We start from the raw sequence: 27,093 nt of genomic DNA, 5'->3' as shown, positions 1-27,093 counted from the left end.
ATGAAAACATGAAAGATCCCGAATGGCCAAAGCAATCTTGAGAAAGAAAAACAGAGCTGGAGGAATCAGGTTCCCTGACTTCAGACCATACTACAAAGCTACAGTAATCAAAACAGTATGGTACTGGCACAAAGACAGACATAGATCAATGGAAAAGGATAGAATAGAAAGTCCAGAGATAAACCCACACACTTATGGTCACCTAATCTATGGCAAAGTAGACAAGAATATACAATGGAGAAAAGACAGTGTCTTCAATAAGTGGTGATGGGAAAACTGGACAGCCACATGCAAAAGAATGAAATGAGAACACACCCTAACACATACACAAAAATAAACTCAAAATGGATTAGAGACCCAATGTAAGGTTGGATAGTATAAAACTCTTAGAGGAAAACATAGGCAGAACAGTCTCTGACATAAATCACAGCAATAACTTTTTTGATACACCTCCTAGATTAATGAAAATAAAAACAAAAATAAACAAATCTGACCTAATTAAACTTAAAAGCTTTTGCATAGCAAAGGAAACCATGAACAAAATGAAAAGACAACCCTCAGAATGGGAGTAAGTATTTGCAAACGAAGTGACCAACAAGGGATTAATCTCCAAAATATACAAACTGCTCATGCAGCTCAATACTCAAACAAAAAACCCAATTAAAAACTGAGCGATAGATCTAAATAGACATTTCTCCAACAGACATACAGATGGCCAACAAACACATGAAAAGATGCTCACCATCACTAATTATTAGAGAAATGCAAATCAAAACTACAATGAGGTATCACCTCACACTGGTGAGAATGGCCATCATCAAAAAACCTACAAGCAATAAATGCTAGAGAGGGTGTGGAGAAAAGGGAACCTTCTTGCACTGTTGGTGGGAATGTAAATAAGTACAGCCACTATGGAGAACAGTAAGGAGATTCCTTAAAAAACTAAAAATAGAACTACCATATGACCCAGCAATCCCCCTACTGGGCATATATCCAGAGAAAACCATACTTCAAAAAGTTACATGCCCATCAATGTTCACTGCAGCATTATTTACAGTAGCCAGTACAAGGAAGCAACCTAAATGTCCATCGACATATGAATGGATAAAGGCGATGTGCTACATATAAACAATGGAAAATTACTCAGCCATAAAAAAGAATGAAATAATGCCATTTGCAGTGACATGGATGTATCTAGAGATTGTCATACTGAATGAAGTAAGTCAAACAGAGAAAGACAAATATATGGTATCACTTATGTATGGACTCTAAAAAAAATGGTACAAATGAACTTATTTACAAAACAGAAATAGAGTCACAGATGTAGAAAACAAACTTATGGTTACCAAGGGGGAAAGGGGGGAGGGATACACTGGGGGACTGGAATCGATGTATACATACTACTATGTGTAAAATAGATAATAAGAACCTAATGTGTAGTACAGGGGACTCTACTCAATAATCTGTAATGGCCTATATGGGAAAAGAATCTAAAAAAGAGTGGATATATGTATAAATATATATAACTGATTCACTTTGCTGTACAGCAGAAACTAACACAACATTGTAAATCAACTATACTCCAATAAAAATTAGTAAAAGAAATAAAAGAAGTTGTGTTCTTAGGCCATAAGTCCCACAAAAGGCTATCAGCATATGTAATATATAATATATATGATATTGTTTCTATGAGAAGCACATTTAAATTATAACTGAGGTCTGATACTCCTCATTCTTTTACAGAATTCTCAAGAATCTGAAACCATATTCTTATAAATAGGATATGTTTCTCTTCCAACCACTCATTTATGTATTCATTCATTCAACAATTATACTGATCAACTAATATGCTCTGGAGACTCAACAGTGAAAAATAAAGACAATTAAGTGTTTCTTAACATATACCTATATTTAACATGCTATCATAGCAGGCATACAATGGTAAAATTAATATAATATAATATGATATAATGTCAGGTTTGTGATAAGTCCTAGAAAGGAAATATTAAGTCTCTCTTATAGCCTTCCAAAATAGCCATATGAAGCAGGAGGCTCTAGGATTTTGGAAGTCAAAATCTAGGTATATTCAGAATAGCCACTCCAAGGGGACCAAGGCATAAAAACTCTAAGGTCAGTAAAATAAATAAATTGAGCTTAATCAAACTTAAAACCTTTGGCACATCAGAGGAAACCATCAATAAAATGAAAAGATAAGCTATGGAATGGGAGAAAATATTTGCAAACAGCACAATAAAAAAGAGGTTAATATCCAAAGTATAAAAACAGCTCATAAAACTCAATAGCAAATAAACAAACAACTCAACCAAAAAATGGGTAGAAGACCTAAACAAGCATTTTTCCAAAGAAAATATACAGATGGCCAAAAGGCACATGAAAATATTCTCAACATCATTAATTATTAGTGAAATGCACATCAAAACCACAATGAGGTATCACCTCACACTGGTCAGAATGGCTATCATCAACAAGTCTACAAATAATAAATACTGGAGAGGGTTTTGAGAAAAAGGGACCCTCCTACACTGTTGCTGGGAATGTAAATTGGTACAGCCACCATGGAAAACAGTTCCTCAAAAAATTAAACATAGAACTACCATATGATCCAGCAATCCCACTCCTGGGTATATATCCAGAAAAAAAAGTGAAAACTCTAATTTGAAAAGGTACATGCACCTCAGTGTTCATAGCAACACTATATACAGTAACCAAGACATGGAAACAACTCAAGTGCCCATCAACAGATGATCGGCTTAAGAAAATGTGATATATATATACATTATATATATATATATATAATATATATGTATTATATACACCCATGTATATACACACATACACAATGGAATATTACTCAGCCATAAAAAGGAATGAAATATTGCCATGTGTAACAACAGGGAAGGACCTAGGGAATATTATTCTAAGTGAAGTAAGTCAGAGGAAGACAAATAGTATATGATATCACTTATATGTGGAATCTAAAAATAATACAAAAGAATCTATATACAACACAGAAACAGACAGACATAGAAAAGAAACTTATGGTTACCAAAGGGGAGAAAGAGGGAGGGAAAAATTAGTAGTATGGAATTAACAGATACAAACTACTATACATAAAATAGATAAGCAACAAGTATTTACTGTATAGCACAGGGTATTATATTCAATATCTTATAATAACCTATAATGAAATATAGTCTGAAAAAGATAATCACTTTGCTGGACACCTGAAACTAACACAATATTGTAAATCAACTATACTTCATTAAGAAGAAATACTTTGAAAAAAATGATAGCTATGTCGTTTTTATTATTTTCACTAGAATCATCCTGTCAGTTACCTACCTCAGTCTAATTTCATAGAAGATCCTTTCTCAAAGTATGTTCCTGTGATACTTAATTTATTGGATCTCAGAATATCCCATGTTCCCCCAAATCTGAATACTTGGCACTGACAGTTCTTTCTGGTTGAATGATTTCACCCAACTGTATAGGGACTAACAGTCTGTCCACCTGCCAAAGTGATATTTTTTTAAAGAATCTTTTCAATGTACCCTCACCTGAGAGGCATTTACTGATTTCCCTAGGTAACCATAGGGAACCTTCTCCCAGGCTTCCACTTTATTCTTCAAAGTCTTGTACCATAGCTTATGACATTGCATCACCTTTTGTGGTCTCCATTTTAGTCTCACTTCTAGACAGTAAATTTCTTTAAAGAGAGACAACTTTGTCTATATGTACTCAGTCCCTGACATCATCATCTTCATCACCATGGTCACAGAAAAGAAATGTTTATTGTATTTTATCATGTAAGAGATATTTATTGTTCTATGAACCTTACATATATTATATGAATAATGGAACCTTCCTACTGGTAAATTATGCTCCTTCTAGAGCATGTGAAATGTAAACACAGAAACCTTCAGAGACTTGCCTGAAGTCATGCAACTAAGGATGACAGAGCCATGTTCTGTAACTCCAGAGCCCAATTTCTTAATGCCATGCTGAATAAATACTCAAATGTTTTATGAATAATGTGTATATGATCCCTAAGGTAACTTTTAACCCCAACACCAGTATATTTTCAGGGAATTATTAAGCAATTAAGCAACTCATGTGTCATGCACTAGGCTAAGTGCTGTGAAGGATGGAAAAGCATGACTATGTAAGACATATATCCTACTTCCAGACATAATTTGGTTGAGGAAAAAAATGTAGCATATATGAAAACAAAAATTAGATGACAAAAACACACTAAAATGGACTGTAATGAAATTAAGAAATGTTAAAATTCAGTGAGGGCCAGAGAATCTGGAGAGGAATGTTATTATGAGGTCATTTTAAAAAGACACTAATGTATTATATTGTACTTTAAAATTCTTCCTGATTCTTTTAGTCTGAGAATGCAGTAGTCTTTACTTTCTGTGAGTCTAATAGATAAGCAGTTGATCAAAACAGTTACAAAATTACTGTTATTTCATAGAGCAGAATGCCAGAGATGCTTTGTGTATGTTGAGTTTTGAGCACATAGGAGGAAAGTGAATTTAGTGTCACTATCTTTAAAATATTACCTTAAATATGAAAATATGAGTATATAGATGACTAAATAGTTGAAATTTGAACACTTGCCTTGCCTGCCTCTCTTGTTCTCCCCTCTGCCTCCTTCCTATGCCCCCAGGACCAATGTGGCTGGGGAGGAGGGGGGTGTTGGAGGGCAGGGTACTGGCCTGGGAGCTCAGCAATCTCCCCAGGCCCGAATGGGCAAGTAAAATACTCTCCACTCCTCTCCTTCTCCCAGAGGGCCCCTCCCTCCTGCCTCTTGGGCAGGGCCTATGCTTAGGACCCACAGGGAGGGGAAAGGCCCTGGGGGCTGTGAAGGGGGGGGCTTAGGCTCAAGAAACAGAAGGGGCCCAGGCATGCCCACCACCCCTGGTCTCAGAGGGAGGGGGACCTCACCTGGGAGCCCAGCAGGCTTCCTGGGCTCCAGTGGGAGGGGCAAATGCTCCTCTCCCACTCCTCCCACCTTCCTCTCCTAATCTCCCTGGGTCTCCCTCCTATGCCCCCAGGACCAATGCCGGGGAGGGCAGGCCTTGGACAGCAGGGGACCAGCCTGCAAACTCCACCTCCTAGAGTAACAGAAATAAAAACAAAAATAAACAAGTGGGACTTAATTAAACTTAAAAGCTTTTGTATAGCAAAGGAAACCATAAACAAGACGAAAAGACAACCCTCAGAATGGGAGAAAATATTTGCAAATGAAATGACAAAGGATTAATCTCCAAAATATATAAACAGCTCATAGAGCTAAATATCAAAAACACAAACAATACAGTTAAAAAATGAGTGGAAGACCTAAATAGACATTTCACTAAGGAAGACATACACATGGCCTACAGGCACATGAAAAGATGCTCAACATCACTAATTATTACAGAAATGCAAATCAAAACTACAATGAGCTATCACCTCACACCAGTCAGAATGGCCATTATCAAAAAATCTAGGAATAATAAATGCTGGAAAGGTGAAAAGGGAACCCTCCTGCACTGTTGGTGGGAACGTATATTGATACAACCACTATGGAGAACACTATGGAGGTTCCTTAAAAAACTAAAAATAGAACTACCATATGACACAGCAATCCCACTACTGGGCATATACCTGAGAAAACCATAATTCAAAAAGAGTCATGTACCACAATGTTCACTGCAGCACTATTTACAATAGCCAGGACATGGAACCAACCTAAATGTCCATCAGCAGATGAATGGATAAAGAAGATGTGGCACATATATACAATGGAATATTACTCAGCCATAAAGAGAAACAAAATTGAGTTATTTGTAGTGAGGTGGATGGAACTAGAGGCTGTCATACAGAGTGAAGTAAGTCAGAAAGAAAAACAAATACTGTATGCTAACACATATATATGGAATGTAAAAAAAAAAGGTTCTGAGGAACCTAGTGACAGGACAGGAATAGAGATGCAGATGTAGAGAATGGACTTGAGGACAGGGAGGGAGAGGAAAGCTGGGGCGAAGTGAGAGTAGCATGGACATATATACACTACCAAATGTAAAATAGCTAGCTAGTAGGAAGCAGCTGCATAGCACAGGGAGATGAGCTCCGTGCTTTGTGAGCACCTAGAGGGGTGGGATAGGGAGGATGGGAGGGAGGCTCAAGAGGGAGGGGACATATGTATGCATATGGCTGATTCACTTTGTTGTACAACAGAAACTAACACAGTATTGTGAAGCAATTATACTCCAGTAAAGAACTATTTTTTTTTTAAAAAAAGGAAGTTAAAGGTCCAGTGGTTAAGACTTCACCTTCCAATATGGGGGCTACACGTTTGACCCCTGGTCAGGGAGCTAGGATTCCACATACCTCATAGCCAAAAAACCAAAACAGAAAACAGGAGCAATATTGTAAAAAATTCAATAAAACTTTAAAAATGGTCCACATCAAAAAAAAAAAAAAAATCTTAAAAAAGAAAAAGATCTAAAAAATTGTATCCAGAAGCACCAAAGAGGTTTCTTTCAAAATTTCCCAGGCCAGGTGGTCCAAAATTACCTTGAGGTGAATGAATTAATAGATATATATTACATGTATCCTTTATGCAAATCACTAGATCAAGGAAATTCTAATAAAGATGTGCTGTTTGAAATAATAGGCTGGAAATACTAAGATAGGTGAAGAATAAGAAGCTCCCACCTTTCAGAACATTTGCATCATATGCTTTTAAATATTAGAACTGGAGATGTGAATAGTGAATCATAAGTCCCCAAAACATTGTGCTTTTGTTAAATCTAAATCAGAATTAAGTATGACTTTTTTTCCCCTAAACTAAAACCTGAATAATTTAAAAGCTCACAGTTCCATCCTGGTAAACTAATATTCAAACATAATTTTTTATATATTTCCTAAAATTACTGAACCACCAAAGTATTCTCTATATTAAACTTGAAGTAACTCAATATCTTATTCAGGTTAAGGTTTCTGATAATAAGATAGACCTATGATTTAACACTACTATATTTAGAAAGCTCACTATGTTGTATGTGTGTATGTGTTTGAATTATCTCTATCATCCAGTTTATGTTATCTTCATTTGTTCAGTTCTTTAAAAAATACATATTCACACAATTATATTTGGTTGAATAGGTACATAGCTCTAAATTCTTACTGATGAGTTGAACAGTTTCTTTAAAATTAAATATACATTCAAATACTACCCTTTCTGCATTGCTCCTTCATGGATAGAAGTAGCAACAGACATATTCATGGAGTTTCCCAACTGAAGAAAAAAATTTACATTTTGAGGCAATCACATATTTAAGCTATTCCTCCTACAAATTATAGGAATAAATCAATGGTAAATGAAAGATTGAACATGAAAATATAAAAAAGTTTATATTTTTGTCATTTCTTTGTTCAAGTTTCCATAGCTGCATTTTCTATTTAAGATTGAATTTGATGTCATTCTTTCACAGAGATTGGTAGATAGAAAAAAAGAAGATAAAAACTAAAGCACTGAAGACAACAAAAAACAATAAAAAATAGATTAAAAAACAATGACCCTAAGGAAAATGTATGTGACCAGAGGAAAAAGAGATCTGAGAAGACTCAAATGCTATTGTTAACTCTGTAACTAGTAATAAGCATGATCTTGGGTTAGAAAACTGGTCCAGCGTGATTTTGTGACTAAGTTTTAAAACAAAATGGTTATACTAGATAGTGTTGAATGGCACTCTCAGACCTCAAAATTGATTACTATTTTATTCCAAAAGCATGGGATGAAAGAGAAACAAGGATATATGATAATCAAACAACTAAAAAGTAAAGGGAGTAAATGAAATGACAATTTAGCAAAATAATTCAATCATATGAAAAATTATTAATGATGAATTAGTGAACCAAGGGAAGATTTTTACCTGATTATAGCCATATTTTCTGTGCTAATCAATTCAACATAATTGATCTTTTTTTCTTTAGTAAAATTGTAGAGACTCTCAAAAAGTAAAATCAGAAGCATGAAAACATAGGAGGTATCTGTCAATTAAAGAATGACTAGAAAAAAACTAGTTTGAGTTTGTCCACCTTAAATTGTAGCTCTGCAAATAATTTGAGCATACTCTGAGAGGAAATAAGAAAATTTGTAAAAAAAATTTTTGGTCCAAAGATTTTTATCAGTGATCAATTCTCTTGAAATCAATGTGAAATGAACCAAAGACCTAAGGTTTTGGACCCAAGTGTGTATCCCAACATTATCATTCACAGTTAAGTTTCTCAAATAAGGTTTTTCTCTCCATTTAAAAAGTAATTTCAAAAAACTTCAAATATTTACATCTACTGGTTATATCAGTTAATGTAAACATAGCAGGAGAGTGATGTTTTCTTCATTCCCAATGAGTAATTGAAATAGTAGATCCATCACTCAAAAGTCATATAACTTAAAGGCAAACCTTTATATACCAGGCATTTTTCTAAGCACTTTATCTATACTGAGTCATTTTATCTACATAACTATATACAATACATATGTAGGAGAAGAAGCTGAGGCACAGAGATTTGCGTAATTTGCTTAATGTCAAAGAAAGTATAAAAAAAGGAGCCAGGATTGAAATCCATGTGGTCTAGCTCCAGGATATATTATTCTTGAAACACTAACACTATAGTGATATAAATATGAAAGAAATTTTAAAAATTGTTAACAGCAACTTTAAAAAATGTGTCCGAAACTATGGAAGATAGAAAGATTAAGTGCCCAGCCTGGCCAAAGGAAATATGTAGATGAATAGCCAAAATGAGGTTAACAAAATGGAAGGTAAGTGCTGTTAAATGCCATTAGAATAATGCCTTCTACTAAATAACTTCAAATACTTAAAGATACATTATTTTAAAAGATTTTATAAACACTAAGAGGTTAAATACAGAAGGCTGCAGAATATATTAGTGATACTATTAATAGAGGTAGGCCTGTATGGTATCAGGACACAGATGAATCACTTAATGTATTTATATATTACCCAATTTAATCCTTATGACAACCCTAGAACAGAGAGTCTTATGACCCTCCACACTACAATCTTGTCACCATTCCTATTTTACAAGTTAAAAACCTAAACAGAGCAATAACGAAAACTGAAACACAAAGAGATGGGGTAACTTGCCCAGGGATGCACAATAATTAGGTGGTGAAACCTAGGGCTTCTAGCCCCAGATTCAATACAGCCCACCACCATGCTGAGCTGCCTCTTGATTTAATGCACTGCTATACCGTCATTTTAGATATGCTGATCTGACCTCTAGATGCGCTTGATGACTTAGATTAAGTGCTGACCAAGGGGAAGTTGTAGAAGAAAACACATCTATACCCATAAATTATTGCCCCATTATATTTACAGCTAGTCTGACCCTAATTGCCAGTAGTAACCTGGCCCAGATTTAGCAAAGGCCATTGAGTTTTAACATCTGAGCATTCTTTGGAGTTTCTCTCTAGATATAAGACTGTCTTCTCAAACAGAAAGATAAATTGGTGGGAATTTTTAAATGCCAAAGAAAAAATTAGGTTTATGTAATAGCAAACAAATAAAACTTTATTATCACAGTGAGCATAATTCTTCCAGGTTTTTTTTTTGTTTTTTTGTGGTACGCGGGCCTCTCACTGTTGTGGCCTCTCCTGTTGCGGAGCACAGGCTCCGGACACGCAGGCTCAGCAGCCATGGCTCACAGGCCCAGCCGCTCCGTGGCAGGTGGGATCTTCCCGGACCGGGGCACGAACCCGTGTCCCCCGCATCGGCAGGCGGACTCTCAACCGCTGCGCCACCAGGGAAGCCCCTCAGTGAGCATAATTCTGAACTAATCCAACCAACATTAGTGTAGTGCACACAAACAGGAAGACAGGGAAGGGTAAAAAAAATTAATAAACAGAAACCTCAATTAAATAGAGTCAGGAAACCAGAATGGGGAGCTCCCATGCCATGCCCTGAAACAATAGCAGAGCAGAGCCCCACAGGGAGAAGGAAAACTCCTCTACTTCCCTGGCAACAACTCGGCCAATGAAAAGCCATGGACTCTTTATTTACTAAAGCCCTCCCAACTTTCTTCCCTATGAAAGTGTCTCCTTCTCTTGCTGTCTTGAGACTTGCATGTGGCTCACAGTGGTTGCAGGCCCTGAATTGTAATTCTGTGCTGATTCCATCTTTGTTGGAGAGTAAACTCAGCTTTGCTGGAGAAATTTGTTTTCTGGCAGTCTATTTGTTTTAAGTCAAAAGATAAAAATTGATGATGATAAACCTCATCTTTCTGAGACATATACAGCCTCCATTTTTTTTAAATCAAATATTTAGAAGAGAATTTCTTCTTTTCTCAGTTTGGAGAGAACCCCTTTTACCTAGTCTTTCCTGGTCCTATTGAACCAAGCCCCGTGACCTCTGGTTAGGCTGCCAGGATCCAGTATTTAAACAATTGTAATCTGCAAAGATTAATCTTTGTAACAAAGATTATGGATAAGAAAGTGGATGCTCAGCAGCAGCTACAGAAATAGTCTTCTCCTTGAAAAGAGTTGAAGCAAGTCCCTAGGCTCCCTTTAGACTAACTTGAGTGCTTTATTCATAAATTGGCTTGCAAATTCCACAAAGGCTGCTTTTTGTTTTTGTATCTTCAGGGAAGCCTTGTACTTCCCAGTGTCAAGGGCACAACAGAATCTGTGATGTGCAAGGAACTCAGCTCATCAGCATTAATTATTGCTCTGCCAGGCTTGTAAACATATGTAATCAGAAGCCTTATGCAGAGGCCCCAGTGAGGATGCCACCTTTTTCTCTGTCTGCTCATTCCTAGTCTCCTTCCACTCTTGCATGAACTGTTGGCTCTCCACCCTTTTGATTGCTCTTCTTCTTTTTCACTTTCTCCCTGGGTGGGCACATCTGCCTTCCTGGCTTCAGCTAAAATTTCTATTATGATAAGTTCTAATTATATATTTTCAGCATCAGCCTTTTTCAGAAACTCCACACCTGTATTTCCAACTGCCTACTAAACATAACTCAAACCACCAATTCCAAAACTGGCTCATGCTATTCCTCTACCCTCAAGCCCATATTTGTTTTTCCATGAGTGCTCCCACTGCAAGCTGATATCTCTGTGTTGTGTTGCCAATGCTTCACAAAAAGAAAACCTCAGGTTCATCCCTGAATCGTTTATTTCCTTTAACCCCATCCTATCCCACCACAGCCGGTCAGTCATCAGATGACTTCAATCCTAACTCCAGAAGTGTTCCTATTTGGGAACTATTACCTGCTGTCAGTTTCTCCTCATTTCTTAACTGGATGATTCCCAGCCCCTATCTGTCTGATTTGAGGCTCTCACCATGCCTATCTCCTTCCCATCCAGCAGTGTTATTTTTCAAACATCAAATATTCTGCTCTTCACTTTAAATTTTTAGTGATGAATATACTTACTTTTCTCATGGCAAAATATACTTTGTGAAGTAAAACTTGATGAAATAGATAAAAGTCAGCTCTAATTTATTTTAATCTTGACAAATTACTTTCATGAGTTTCATGCACGTTGTTCTCAGTATAAATCAAAACTCCTTAGCCTGGTGTTCAGACAAATGGCCATCATCTATATACTAGACATGATCTCCTACTATTTTCCCCATAGATATTATAATTTGGACACACTGAAATTTGTGCATTGTTCACTACTGGTGCCTTTAACAGTTCCTAGAACACAGTAAGCACTGAATAAAATGCTTGCTGAATGGATGAAGTTGTTCTCTGCAGTTCCTCTCTGCAAAGCCCTTTCTATGTTCCCTGTTTGCCTTTTCACATTCTACTTCTTTACTTAGAAATTCCTTTCTGCTCTTTTGGACCTGGCTAATCATCGCTACCCTTTCTGCAAAATCTAGCTGACATTTGACCTTTTGATTATCATTAATTAATTCAACAAATGTTTATTGAGCTCATACCAAGAGCCTGATGCAAAGGATACAAGAGCCACAATTTAGTGTGCAAAACATATAAAGAATTACAAAGCAATTGCATACTTCCTTGCAGCCTTTCCTATATATTCCCACATATGCAGTTGCCTCCGTCTGTCTACTCCACATTTTTTATATCACTCAGAACTACTGCATTACTTTAGAAAAATCTCTCTCCAAGTTAATCTGATATACTGCCAGACTACACCTTATTACACTATACTCTCCTTGTTTCCCCTAAAATAAGCATAATTTCTAGCAACTAGTAAGCCACGAACAAATGGTGGTTATTTATGTAATTATGCTCAGGGTGCAATATAGTAAATTGATTCTAGGCTTATGATCAGATTGCTGAGTTGGAGTTCAGACTGACTTATGTAATTAGGATCTGGAGTGGATCATTTAACTTTCCTGGCCTCCTTAGCACCTTGTAAATCAGGTGAGACAACACCTACTTCACAAAGTTCTTGTAAGCATCAGGTGATGAAATAAGACGGACTATGAAATTGGAACATGTTGAATGCTTGTCAGTTGTTTGCCTAATTTAGGAATAAAAAATATGATAAGGTAATGAAAGTTCAATATATTGCATAAGTAGAAGAAGGCAGACAAGTCAAGAACGAACAACTGAGTTAATAGGTCACTTCTTCCTAGACTGAAAAGCTCTCAGAGGGCAGGCAGCAGCAGAAAAAAAAAAAAAAATACAGAATAAGTAAAATGTTTTAGTCAAATTGGAAAAAGGAAATTTAATAGTTCCTTACTTAAAAGGAGCAGAAAGGTGATATCAAAATATACTGTACATTATTTTGTTAGATATAACTTCTCATAGTAAACTGTGTGAGATTTTAATTTCAAAGTTTAGTTATTTTAAACAAATGTATTTTTCTTTGAAGTCGATTTAAAAAAAACTCAAAGATATATATGCTTGGCCTACATGGGGCACAAAATCAAAATTTCTGGAGCTCTCAAAGAGCAAAACGAGGGAGAAACTCCCCCATCTCTCTCTCCCAAGGATCTGCCTCAACATAACTCATTTCTGCTTTTACACTTAGTCTAATGAGCTCTGATTCCTCTGGATTTCTTTGGCAGATATTTAACTGATGACTGATGAGTGGACAGAAAGAGAGCCTTCATCAGGTCAAGACTTCAGGACTTGATGAAGCTGAGATTGAAGGATACTTCAAAATCGCATTTTTATAGACTACACAGACCACTCAGACCTGAGAACATCGCTCTCCAAGATAGTTTCTGCATTTGCTTTAAGACAAGGTGAACTCCTCTTCACATATGAACTCTAAGAACATTGACTGACATCAAACCATTCAATATTTTCCAGAACATAGATTTTTAACTACAGGGTATGTTTAGAGGACAAAGTTCAGCTTCAGTTGATTACTTGCAATTCTCATGGTTTTTATTTGACATGTCTCCATTTTCCTTTCATCCCTTTAAAGAAATCCATCTTCTTGACCTGATGAAACTGGGAATGATGAGCAAATTTCCAAAACCAAGTTATTTACTGAAGCAAAGAGAAATTTTTGTAAAATCCTATGTAATTTCAATGTAAAAACTACCTTGAGAAACCAGAAAATACAAAACTTTAAGAGAACTACCCCAAAATAAATAGGGAAGAAAATTGGACATTTTTGAATGGCTATCAGTTACTTAGAGAAATTGTAAGGAAGAAGATTAAGTTTAATTTGTCCATTATCAAATATGCTAAAATGCAGATACAGGATTTGAACAAATATCCAAATCTAGAGTATTTACTCTTTCTACAATATTTTACTTTCCACAGAGTGTACTTTTTTTTTGGCTGCATTTGAGAGCTGCACTGCTGCTCTCTCTAGTGGCTCGTGGGCTCCAGAGCAGAGGCTCAGTAGTTGTGGTGCACGGGCTTAGTTGCTCCGCGGCATGTGGGATCTTCCTGGACCAGGGATCGAACCCATGATCCCTGCATTGGCAGGCAGATTCTTAACAATCGCACCATCAGGGAAATCCCAGAGTGTACTATTGTTGAACTCTAGGACCACCTTAAATTCATGACCAAAAAAAAAAAAAAAAAATTGGAGTTTTATTTTTAAAGAGAGGTTAAAAGCATATGAAGCCCCCTTTCTTTTTCTTTTAAAAATCGAGTCATGTACTAGTGAGTCAATTTACAATTGTCCTTGGTTCATGATTTTGTAAATAAACATGGCATCGCTTTTGGCAGTGTGTCAATCTGACTTGTTTTCACAGCAGAAACTGAATGAGGTCATGGAGTAGCTTTTCTGGCCAGGTCATAACAATATAATTTACAGCATATTAGCCTTTTCATATCATATTGATTTTTCATGCTGAAGGGCTTCCAAAGCCACAAAAGAAGCTAGTTCTGTGCTAAGGAACAACAGTATCAAATTAAACATTAAGGCATGTACCAATTTGAAGAGTGAGTTAATATTAACAAAATAAACATTTGCTTCTTCTTAAAAACATTGCATTCACCCATGACTAGAGTCATATGATAAAAGAATCTTAAAAAACAAAGATGAAAACCAAAAATAATTACTTTCCAGGGCCAAGAATAAGAGCTTTCACTGAATTTTGAACTTGGTTATCAGCACAAGAAAAAATAATCACTTGAAATAATTCAAAAATAAATTGATTATATGAAATAAAGTAAGGAAAAGTGTAAGCCAAGATTCAGGAAATATTTACAAATCATTTGTTCCTTAGACTGTGGAAAACTTTGTTCACAGAATGTTTCCAATGCTGAGTTCCACATAAGGATCCTTGTTCATCACTTTAAACACTATTTGAGAAGTCCTGAAATTATTATATTAGGTTTTGGAGTAGAAACTTCTTGGTATCAATCCCTGATTCCCTCAACCCAGATTCTTACTTTTTAAAGCAAATAATGCTTTAAAGCCAAAACAAATTAAAAAGACTTTAATCTGCTTTATTCCTTTGTTCCTTAAACCAAATTCAATTTTAGGTTTTTATATTTGGGTCAAGAAGCACAAACTAAATTTTAGAAAATTTTTTCGTCATTTATAAAAGTAACGCTTTTAATTTAATTTATTTACTTATTTATTTTAGAAAATGTTATTTCCAGTTTTTTTTTAATTTATTCATTTATTTTTGGCTGCACTGGGTCTTTGCTGCTGTGCATGGGCTTTCTCTAGTTGCGGTGTGCAGGCTTCTCATTGCAGTGGCTTCTCTTGTTGAAGAGCATGGGCTCTAGGCACGTGGGCTTCAGTAGTTGTGGCTCACGGGCTCTATAGTGCAGGCTCAGTAGTTGTGGCGCCCGGGCTTAGTTGCTCTGCAGCCTGTGGGATCTTACCGGACCAGGAACTGAACCCATGTCCCCTGCATTGGCAGGCAGATTCTTATCCACTGCGCCACCAGGGAAGTCCAGTAATGCATTTTAAAATAATTTCAAATATAAAATATTTTACTACATTTGCCTCTTCACACAAAATATTTCAGATTCCTTCAGAAAAAGAACATTATATATGACTTCCACCTAACCTCCAAATGAAGTCAACATTGTTTCAACATTATCCAATCCACAGACTCCTTTAAATGTGGCCAAATGTCTCAACGGTCTGAATAAAAATCATTCCTTTTCTCTATTCTGGACAATCATCTCCTTCCTTCAATAGGGAGCTGTTCCTTGGACTTGCCATCACATTAATGTCCTTGACAGATTTAGAGTCTAGGTGACCTTCAGTGCAGGTTTGTCCATTGTTTCTTCTCCTTGAGCAGACTCAGGTGAAGCAGCCCCAACAGGAATATCCCGGACACTATCATGTGCTCTTCTCAATGAAGCTCATCAAAAGGGACACAAGGTTGACACCTCATCACCACTGGTGATATAACAGGATACATGTAAACATGATGGGTTACATTTCTGCCCAGTTTTTCCACACACAAAAACATGCTTTTCCCTTTGTAATAAGTGGAATTTTATGGGAAGATATCCTTAGATTATGGCAATATCCTATTCCTATTTGATTCCACTGGTCAGTCTTGGTATCCCTTGATTCTCACCTAAAATACCCACCACAATGATTGCCAAATGGTGATTTTCCATTTCCATCACATTTAATACTTGGAATTTTACCATAAAGAGTAGCTTAACATGTTCATGGATACATTTGTTCATATCAGCATGGACATGTAATTTTATTTTAGTCAATGGCTTGTAATCGGTTGTAATTTTGATGTTCAAATTTTTCTAGATTTGTCCAGTGGGATCCCTTTCAAGTTGGTTCCTTTGCCCTTTTAATAGATTCCTTTACCCCCTTTATGATATTGTTGAAAACTGGACATTTTTAGATGATATATTGTAGCAACTCTGGATATTGATTTCTCCCATCCCTGGAGAGTTGATGCTGTCGTTTGTTCACTTGGTTGGTTGATTAGTGACTTAGCTGAACTGACTCTGAAGTCTATTTCCTGTAATGTGCAGCTTCTGATGTCCTAAGTTTTGTTTTCTTATATTTATCTTGTAGCCTGCCTACCTATGATTTGTCCCTGAATCAGCATAAGCCACTTACTGGTTAAAGACTGTACTTAATCCCCCTTAGGAATCCAAGTTTTAGTCATTACCTTTGGATATGTGTGTGGCTTGGAGGCTGCATTCTCAGTTCCAGGAATTCACATTTATGACCCATTTTTGGATAGAGACTAGTAGTTTGTATCTTTCCTTTCTTATCACTCCTGAGAGGGCTTACCATTTGGCATACAGAGTTTTCCAGGCTCCTAGGGTTGTGTCCGATCATATTTTTAAGGCTGGCTGAAATAGGAGCTGCCCTGGGTCAGAGTAAATTATTGTTCAGCTAATCATGGAGCAGACATTGTGTTTAAACCCTTGTGTCAGTAAGGCTTCCGTTCTGCTGATGGCCATGTGAATTTGAGGATGTTTTCACATCTGTCCTAAGTCCTATCCTGCCTATGCACAGCACTCCCAACCCCCCAGGGTTCACAGTGACCCCAGAAGGACTCTTGGTTATCTCTTTCCCTGGCTTTCTGTGTTAAACTTGATTGCCCTGCTGTTTTACTTTTTGCTATTGTATCATGGAGTTATAACTGTACTCACTTAATTGGTTTCCACCAAGAACTCCATTTTTTAATTCTTTTTTATCATCTATTGGTATGGAATTTTATACCCCCTGTTCTAAATAAAGCCAGTTTCCTTAGACAGAGCTGAAGAATGTTTCATTTTAATGCTTGCCTCTCTGGCCTGCCTCTCCTCATGAGCAGGACCAAGGCATCCCTGCACAAGTACTGGAAGCAGTGACAGTGCACACTCCTCCCAGAATGACACTCCTGCTTTACAAATGGGTGCTGGGGGAGGACACGTCCTATGCTTTTTTGACTTGTCTCTCTTGGTATGGAACTTCTACCCATAGGGCCTGTGGTAGTGGGTGATCAGGGCCCAGTATTCTCAGCCTGCGAGCCTGGAATGAGGCATTTACCATACAAGTGAGGTCTGGGTGGAAGAAGGTCACTCCAGACATCTCTGCCCTGCCTACCTGGCACACAGCTTTTGCACCCTGAGGATGGAGGCAAGAGAAATACTCTTGGCCTTTCCCTTGTGAGATGAAGTAGCCCTAGACTGAGCGTTGGGAGTGGGGGAGAGAAGGAGTCCCTGTCTTATTACAGCATCACCTAATTAGAACTCCCAGAGTAGTTTCAGTAAGACAGAGCCGGGAATGGGAGAGCAGTCATATTTGAAATGCTGGAGTCTCTCCCTGTTTTTTCCAAGATTTAGTCAATTTTCTGGAATGAATATTTTTCCACTTCCTGTATGCTTTGAGAACAAATTCCAAAGAATTTAAGTGATTATTTTTAATAAATTTATTTATTTATTTATTTTTGGCTGCGTTGGGTTTTTGTTGCTATGCGCAGGCTTTCTCTAGTTGCAGCAAGCGGGGGCTGCTTTTCATTGTGGTGCACAGGCTTCTTATTGCAGTGGCTTCTCTTGTTGTGGAGCATGGGCTCTAGGCATGCGGGCTTCAGTAGTTGTGGCTCGCGGACTTAGTTGCTCCGCGGCATGTGGGATCTTCCCCGACCAGGGCTCAAACCCATGTCCCCTGCACTGTCAGGCAGATTCTTAACCACTCTGCCACCAGGGAAGTTCTAAGTGATTTTTAAAATATTTTTTCAATTAAAAGATTGTTAAGGTAAGGATCTGCTGCACTCCATAACAAAAAGCTAAATTGTGATCCCATTTAATAGAATAGCTTCTAATATACAAGGCCAACTTTTCAAAATATCTCTGTTAATTATACATATGATTAGATATATTATTTAGAACCAAAAATCCATGTATATTCAATACTAAATATAGTTGGTATCTACAGTATGCCTGAAACCATTAAGTGCTGGTTCCTATAAAGGTGAATAAAATATAGACCCTGACTTCAGGAGACCCACAATCTAAAATAAGACCTAAAAGAAAACTAAGATTTATACATATATCTTCAAATATATATATGAATTATGTGTATATATACATATATATGAATGATAATTTTAAATATTTTAGATCAACAAACTCATATTTAACCTATTCAGCTTTTCTTTTTTTCCTTTACAGCTAATTTATCTGGCTCATTTATTTAATAAACACTTGTTATGTGTATTGATATTTAATCCCACCCTTTCTCTTTCAAGTTTTGATCCAACTGAGAGCAAAACTCAAAATCAAATGGAGAGAAAAAGTTTTATTACTGATAAAAACTGGACTAGCTGATACAAATTAAATATCTGGCCACAATCAGACTTTCTGATACTTTCACAGATTTAAACTTGGCCACTCAGAACTGTTGGCCATCACATACCCAGTTCCCACTGGAGTGGAAGCTGACTTACACACATTGAATGAAGGAGAAAAGACAAAGGAAATGCATGGGTTTAGTAGGAAGATTGGTCCGAAAGAGAAAGCCTAGAAGGAGTTGAGCCGCATATGTTTGTTCTCTCTCCCAAACTCAAGAAACAAGTAAGCAGACTGGATGGGCTTTTTGCATTTTAAATCTATGAGAGAGAGAGAGAGAGAGAGAGAGAGAGAGAGAGAGAGAGAGAGAGAGAGAGAGAGAGAGAGAGTGTGTGTGTGTGTGTGTGTGTGTCAGTCATTGTGGTGGGGATCCAGAGTGAACAATGACTCAAGGAGCACACAGTCTAATGACACTTCCTTCCAGGGTACCATCTTCACTAGCAACTGTATGATTCACTCAATTTAGTGACTATCTTACTTGGCTTGAGTACTCTTAAGTACTCAAGAGTATTTAAGAGTAAGTACTCTTAAGTAACTGATAAAATAATTTAAAAAATGAGTAACTGATAATAATTATGTTTAATATAAAGTGCTTGAAAATGACCCTTCTTTGGTGTAGCAATGAAATTGCCTCATTGACCAAAAAGAAATACAGTCTCCTTTGACCATGACTTTCTATAGCTGTCCTTCCAGGATGTTGTGTAGCATGCAATGTGGACAGTCATATCTTACATTTTCTCCCCTGCCTTCTTGGCCATTTCCCATCTTATTTCAGAATAAAACCACCTGCTGCTGTCATCATGTCTAGAACATGTATTTGCTGATCTAACCAGGTGCTCAATTGATGTTTAGAGTGTTACCATCTGATTTATGGCACCATGAGTGAGGTTATGAGTCAACCAACCAACTCTGGTACTTTATAGGAATCTAGTATTCTGTCCACATCTAAATTAGATCACAAGCTCTTTGGGGCAAGCACCTTGCCTGTGCTGCTTTATGCTTTGCTAAGTTCCATGCACACTTACCATATTCTATAAATATTCTCACAGAATATTTATGACAAGTCTAACATGGCAAGCAACTTTACCAGGGTCACTATACCCTGGTAGATTTAAAGTTCCTTAAATTACATTAGTGACCTACTTTGTAATATTTTATCTAGAAAAATCTAAGTTCCAAAGCAACTCTCAGATTCTATTCAATTTTTCTAGCTTCCTCAAAAAAAAAAAAAATCTCAGAAATGGCTTAGTGCTATTTCAAAGTCTATGAATGTGAAAGAGCTCCACTGTAAGAGTAAAATCACTATGAATTAGAATCCAGATTCGAGGCGGATATATCCGAGTTCAAATCTCAGCTCAACCACTTTCTATTTGGCCTCAGATTTCTCTAAACCTTAGTTTTCTCATCTATAAAATGGGTATGATAATAATTATACCTACCCTCTAGGGGTGTTGTGAGTATTAAATTAAACTTGACACTTGGTTTACACTCAGTACTTGTTAGTTGGTAGAAATTGTGGTAGTAGGAATTGTGATAGGAATAATGGTGACATCAACAACTACAGAAGTAAAATCCATGCTGATGGATCTGGAAAATCTACAAAAGGCACTGTAAATAATTATGAAGGGAAAAGTAAAGGAGTTTTGGGAATGCCAAAGCCCAACTGTTTTCATAAAAATATGGACTCTGGAAGCAGGCTTGGAATATGACTGTCATTACACCAAAACCTAAACGACTGTATGTTCTCAGTTTAAAGAAAGATTGTGTTGACAGAATGAGTGCTGTTTCTAGGAAGTCTAGACAAATGAAAATCCATAAATGACAAATTATTAATGTATCTTTAGCATTAATTAGAAGAGTGTATTCTGATCTGATAGCAAAATTTGTATCAATTTGGCAAGTATACCCTTACCCAGGAGATGGATACATCAAGCTGTCCAGCTGAGATGCTTCTCATTATCCAACTATCCCATTTCTGCAATGAATCAGGTATACACCGGAAGAAATTTTGGCAACCAGTGACCATTTCCTTTTTTTTTTTTTTTTTTTTTTTTGCGGTATGTGGACCTCGCACTGTTGTGGCCTCTCCCGTTGCGGAGCACAGGCTCCGGGTGCGCAGGCTCAACGGCCATGGCTCACGGGCCCAGCCGCTCCGCGGCACACGGGGTCCCCTTGGACCGGGGCACGAACCCGCGTCCCCTGCATCGGCAGGCGGACTCCCAACCACTGCGCCACCAGGGAAGCCCGACCATTTCCTTTTAGGAAGAGAATATTTGGCTCCCTTCTACAGTTTTAATTACCATGGTGGTAATTTAGTTTATTCACATCAGTCTTTTGTGAATTTAGTCATCAATTCCACAGGCATTAACAAACTCTAGATGCCCTAAAACAACAGGGTTTTGGAGACAGAGAAGCTTAAAACCAGTCCCTGGAATATCATAATGGTAAGAGACATGTCTAATATATGACTTCTTGTCTAGCCAGACATTGACCTTACTAGATGACACCTCTCTAAACTCTTTCATTATAACAAAGTCTAAAAATGAGACAGAAAATCCAACTTCCTACAATCCTCCAAGAGAAAAACGTGCATTGTAAAATCAGTATGTGGGGCTCTAGTTAGGGACATGAATAATTATCATCCATTTCTTATAGCAAAAATCTCTGACACATTATATTCTTGACACAGGGGAAAACAAAGAGAAAAAAGAAAAAGAAATCAGAGGAAAAAATTAATTAAACATAGACTCTGTGTTGATGCCCATATCTTAACTTTCTACATGTTAATTGGAGAAAGAGATAAGAGAGATAATCCTGGGGTTAAACTTAATAGACTAAATAAAAGCTTAGATATATTCTTTCATTTTAGTTTCTGCTTCTGTGAAATAATGTTCTGCTTTATGTTTGGACCCAGCCTTTTCTCTGTGAATTACTTGAAATAAAGGGTGTCTCTAACATATTCAAAGAATTTGGTGCTTTCTGTTCAACAGGAGTACCCTCATCAAGGGTAAATACCATGTGCTCTCATACACCATGCCAATAGGTTAATACAAAGACATCCATTAATTTACATAGTGGGGTCTTCATAATTATAGGATAATTTCATTTACAAGCTACAGGGACAACCTCCCTTTCCTACTTAAAAAAACATTCTATAGATTACTTAAAATTACTTAATAATTCAGTTTCCTGTAATATATAAGCTTTATAATTTGTGTTTATAACCTGCTTCAGAATGAAACGTGACATTTCTAGGAAATTAAATAAAAATATTTTTCGCAGTTTCACATCTCAGGGAATTCCTTTATGTTTACTTAACACTGAACAAAAGTTCTTAATTCTTTTTTTTTTTTTTTTTTTTGCCTTATGCGTGCCTCTCACTGTTGTGGCCTCTCCCGTTGCAGAACACAGGCTCCGGATGCGCAGGCTCAGCGGCCATGGCTCACGGGCCCAGCTGCTCTGCGGCATGTGGGATCTTCACGGACCGGGGCACGAACCCATGTCCCCTGCATCGGCAGGTGGACTCTCAACCACTGCGCCACCAGGGAAGCCCAAAAGTTCTTAATTCTTTAAAAAGAGTTGCATGGATTTAAATGTAAATATTCACTAACATTTTGCCTTTACTACTTCTTCTAAGAAGGGTAAATAACAAGCATAGGATTTTCAAAGAGGTTATATTCACAACCAAGTTATTTCCTCTCAGGAGTTCTCATAAGATACTATCGGGGTGGAGCAGACTTATGGTTTTATTTCATACTTCTTTTGGCCACAGAACGCCTACATGCAATTGAATCAGAAACCAAATTTAGTTTTATTCTCTTCTTAGTGGGTTTCCACCCAGACCTATTGTCAAGTATCCCTCAGAGACAGAATTTGTGTGTGTGTGTGTGTGTGTGTGTGTACATGTCATATGCATGTATCCCATAGGGTAAGGAGATGTTCTTCACACTGACAGGGACTTTAGATACTGGTGAACAACGAAAGAAAAATAAGCCATTTAAAAACTTGTTTTGGTTGTATAAATGCAATGTTATGTTTTATGTGCACTGCTCTCATTTCTGTATAATTTCCATGCAGAAAATAATTGGATGTATAATTATACATGTGTCAGTTCAACTTATATAAATTTCATTTGATTATATCATCAAAAACCTGTTCATATGGTCATGTATACACCATTTTTTATAGGTTATTGCTCATGTTGCAAGGCCATCTGCTCTCAAATTTTAAAAATAGGAAGCAGATTCAGATTATAGTCAGGAAAAAAGGTTTTCTACAAAAAGAAAAGAAATACAGAAAACAGTAAAATTACTTGAACACAAATGAGTGTAGTTTCATCTTAGAAAATATATTCTAATTAAGCAAAATACATATTTATTCTTTATTAATTCAGATTTCAACAAGTATGATCCCAGCTAACCTGTGAGAAATTATACAATGGTTATGAATAAAGACTTCAGTGACTGCAAAGAAGATAAAACTTGACTCTCTTACTGCATCAAAATAGTGGCTTTTGTTGATAGGAGAACTGAGTACATAAATGACTGAGTTCATTTCAATCATATTTTTAGCATGTATCTATAGTAATAGGTGGATTCTATTAACCCTGACACATGATACAGGGAAGAATTTGTTCACTTTATTACTTATTTATTCAACATATATAGGTATTGAGCCTAATTAGTATTAAGTGCTATTCTAGGTCCTGAGGATACAATGGAGAATCAGACACAGAAAGATCCCTCCTCTCAAGGACTTTCTATTCTAGTGGGAGGATGATAGAATTTATAAACACCCTTTGGGAGATGCAGAGAAGGTGCTTCAAGAATTCAGAAAGGGATGAGATCATTCCTGCTTGGCATATGGATGGACAAGAGAGCTTCATTAACAGGATTTTCATGACTTAACCATATCATCTGCTACACTGATTCCTTTTTATCTAATCCTGCTGTACCCTTTTCTTTCCATGTTCATATGTTAAATATTGGTTATAACCCATGAAATTTATTTAATGACCCTCTGATGGTAAGTCACATTTGAAAAGCACTATATGTTTTGACTGTGGTGATAAGTGTTGAAGGTAGGTTAGAAGACAGTCATTGGGAGATTGGAGTCAAGGAACTGACCACAGAAATAGAAGTTTCATCCAGGTGAAGAATTATGACAGAAGGTAGAGAGTGCAACAATCTTCTGGAAAATATTTTTTATGTCAACACTAACCCCTCTATTATCCATCTATATCTTTGAGTATCCTTATCAGTCACATTTGTGAATTCACCTCTTCAGTTCTCATAGTAAATTTAGTATCATTCAGGATTTGGCCTTAGAGATCTTCTCACTGTACATGCTTACTCTGAGAAGTCTTAAGTGCAACCATCCAACTACCATTTGTATAGCAATTTTATTTATTTATATACATACATTCATATGTAAATGATTTCTTTAAGACCTGCAACTCTCATTCTGGTACCTGAGCTTAGTTTCATATGTTTAATCTTTTCCATCACTAATTTCCACATCTCCAAACTTGAATAACTTCAATAAAACTGACCTTTCCTCCTGCAAGTCTCACCTTAAATAGCATGTAAGAAAGAAAACTCCCAGTTTCTTATACTTCTCTTTTAATAAGTCAGAAAGAAGGTCTTCCTGGGTTGATCTCCAAAACATCACCTAAGTATGTCTTTTCCCCTCTCAGATGCCACAGCCTCACTCAACACTCTCATTACACATCTGGTTTATCTTTGGCAGTGACCTCTTGTATCTCTCCCTCCCTTGCTCTTTCATTCACTCAAAGTGCTGCCAGCCTAATCTTGTTCATTAAAAACTGGGAGTTGCATAACTGTCCAGTCTCACATCCACCACTCTCTCTGCCCATTCCCTACTCTCACATGTGCTCTCTTTGCAACCAAATTATCAGCTTATTCATAGTTTTCCAAAAACACACCATTTCATGCCTCAATGCCTTGTTGGATGCAGTGGCTTCTGTCTGAAATGACTTCCCGGTTCTGCTCTTTAAGCATCATTTTCTCTGTGAAGGTTGTCCTTAACTCCATATAGTACTGCTCAGTCCTTCTTTCTGCTTCATCAGTTCCTGGAATTGAGCTTATCACATTATGTTTTGTTTTTAAGTATGTCTCATTCTCTTCCTATACGTTGACCTACTTGTGGGAAGGCACGAACATTTTCTTTTCATCTTTGTATCCCCAATACTTAACACACATGATTACTCAATACATGCTTATTAAACTAGTGCAAAGTAGAAAATGTTATAGGAGCAAGAACTAATCTAAGATCACAGTGAATGGAGATTTTTATTGTTCTGTGTATATTAGAGAAGTCTTCTAGAAGAATAGAGCATTTACACTGAAACTTACTTAAGTGATGGGTAAGATTTCAAAAGATGAGGACCAATAGAAAAGTCATTCTGAATATAGGAAAGCATGAAATGGAAAGTAGGATGCAAGAGGGGAAATAAAGAACCAAGACGTGTATAGAAGATTGGAATCAGTCTTCCACTGATTCTATAAAAATCTCTAAAATTACCTTATTCAAAAGATGAAACTTTTAAAACTAATTTAAGCTGCATACCAGAATATGTGCAGACTAAACTACAAAGATAGAAGTATAGATTATACTGTGTGTAAAGGGTCACTACTGATTAATGGAGTATGTTATTCTATATATGACTATGTTATAAACAATCTGGATAAAAACTAGTTCTTACTAGGCACTATTATTTACACATTTTACCACATCTTTCAGGGTATACAGCACATTGTTAAATCAATTATCTTAATAGCTAAAGAAACTTACCTGATAAACATCAACATCCAGGAATAAATAAGAAACTCTCTTACCCTTAAAGTCTATCTACCTTAACCTGTAGCATGCATCATATGGAAAGAGAGAAACTTTAGAAACATCTCCTTTAAAGTGGCAAAAAGATATGGGCACCTTCTCTTCTTTACACTGCTTATCATATAATTAAATATTAGAGTCAAGCAAAACAAGAGGAAAAACCAAAGACATGTATAGATAGTTGCTTTCATTTGTCATGGCAAATACAAGAATATCAAGAGACAAAACACTAAAACTAGTAGAAGAATTTAACTTGACTACAGGATAATATGTCAATATACAAACTAATTAAGTTTTTTACACCCCAGTAATTACCAATTGAAAATACAATAAGACAATAAATACCATTTATAATATCTATCTCTATCCTCCTATCCATCTAGAGTTTCTAGTAATTAACTAAATGAAGATGGCTTTGAACTGTATGGAGGAAATTTCAAAATGATGAAGAGGATAAAAGAAAAACTAAATAAATTGTCAGCTATCCCCTCTCCATTGGGAATGGGTTACCATTGCAAAGATATAAATTCTCTCAAATTTCTTAATAAAATTAAATCCAATTCTAATTAAATTACATTTATAGGCTAGGGGAGAAGAAATGACTCCAAGATTTTCATGGAAGAACAAAGTTTAATACAGAGATAAAATAATTATTCAAAGAAGAGCAAAAAAGAAAAACTTTCCCTATCACATGTTAAGTCATATAACAAATACTTATAATTTAAAACAGACCAATTCTGGAACAATATTAATAAAACATGGATACATAGCTGAGAATATAGAAATGGGAGCATTTATATGGGAACATATAAATGTATATAACAATTTGAAAAAATGAATTATTCAGTAAATAGTATTGGTCAATATATAGCACAAAAATTAGATTCCTACCACAATTGTATTCAAAAATTAAAACCAAATAGACCTAAGACATAAATGTGAAAGAAACAAATATAAAAACTCCTACAAGAAAATGTAGGTGAATATATTTGTGATCTTAAGATTGGAAAAATTTTTAAAACAGGTGCATGAAAACACAAGTGATTAAGGGAACAATTAACAGATTAAGCTTCATGAAAATGTAAGATATAAATAACCATGGAAGGCGGAAAGAAAGCATTCTCAAAACAGGTGTGGGTAACTACTGGGGTTTGAGCTTGGGGATTAGGAATAAAAGAGTAAAAATGCTAAAGTAAAGGGCTGTACACAGACTGCTGATGACAGCATACCATGAATTTTGAAATGTCATCAACTCAATTTTGTTCATCTGAGCTCTTTTCCAAAACAAAACAGACAAAACAAAGCAACCTAACCCACATACACCCTATAATGCAGGAGCCATCATAAAAAGCAAATTGTCAGGCTTCCCTGGTAGCACAGTAGTTAAGAATCCACCTGCCAATGCAGGGAACACGGGTTCAACCCCTGGTCTGGGAAGATTCCACATGTCGCAGAGCAACTAAGCCCATGT

The sequence above is a fragment of the Mesoplodon mirus genome (assembly GCF_964341445.2).
Source record: "Mesoplodon mirus genome assembly, chromosome: 4".
In the NCBI taxonomy this organism is placed as follows: domain Eukaryota; kingdom Metazoa; phylum Chordata; class Mammalia; order Artiodactyla; family Ziphiidae; genus Mesoplodon; species Mesoplodon mirus.
This window is presented reverse-complemented; position numbering follows the sequence as displayed.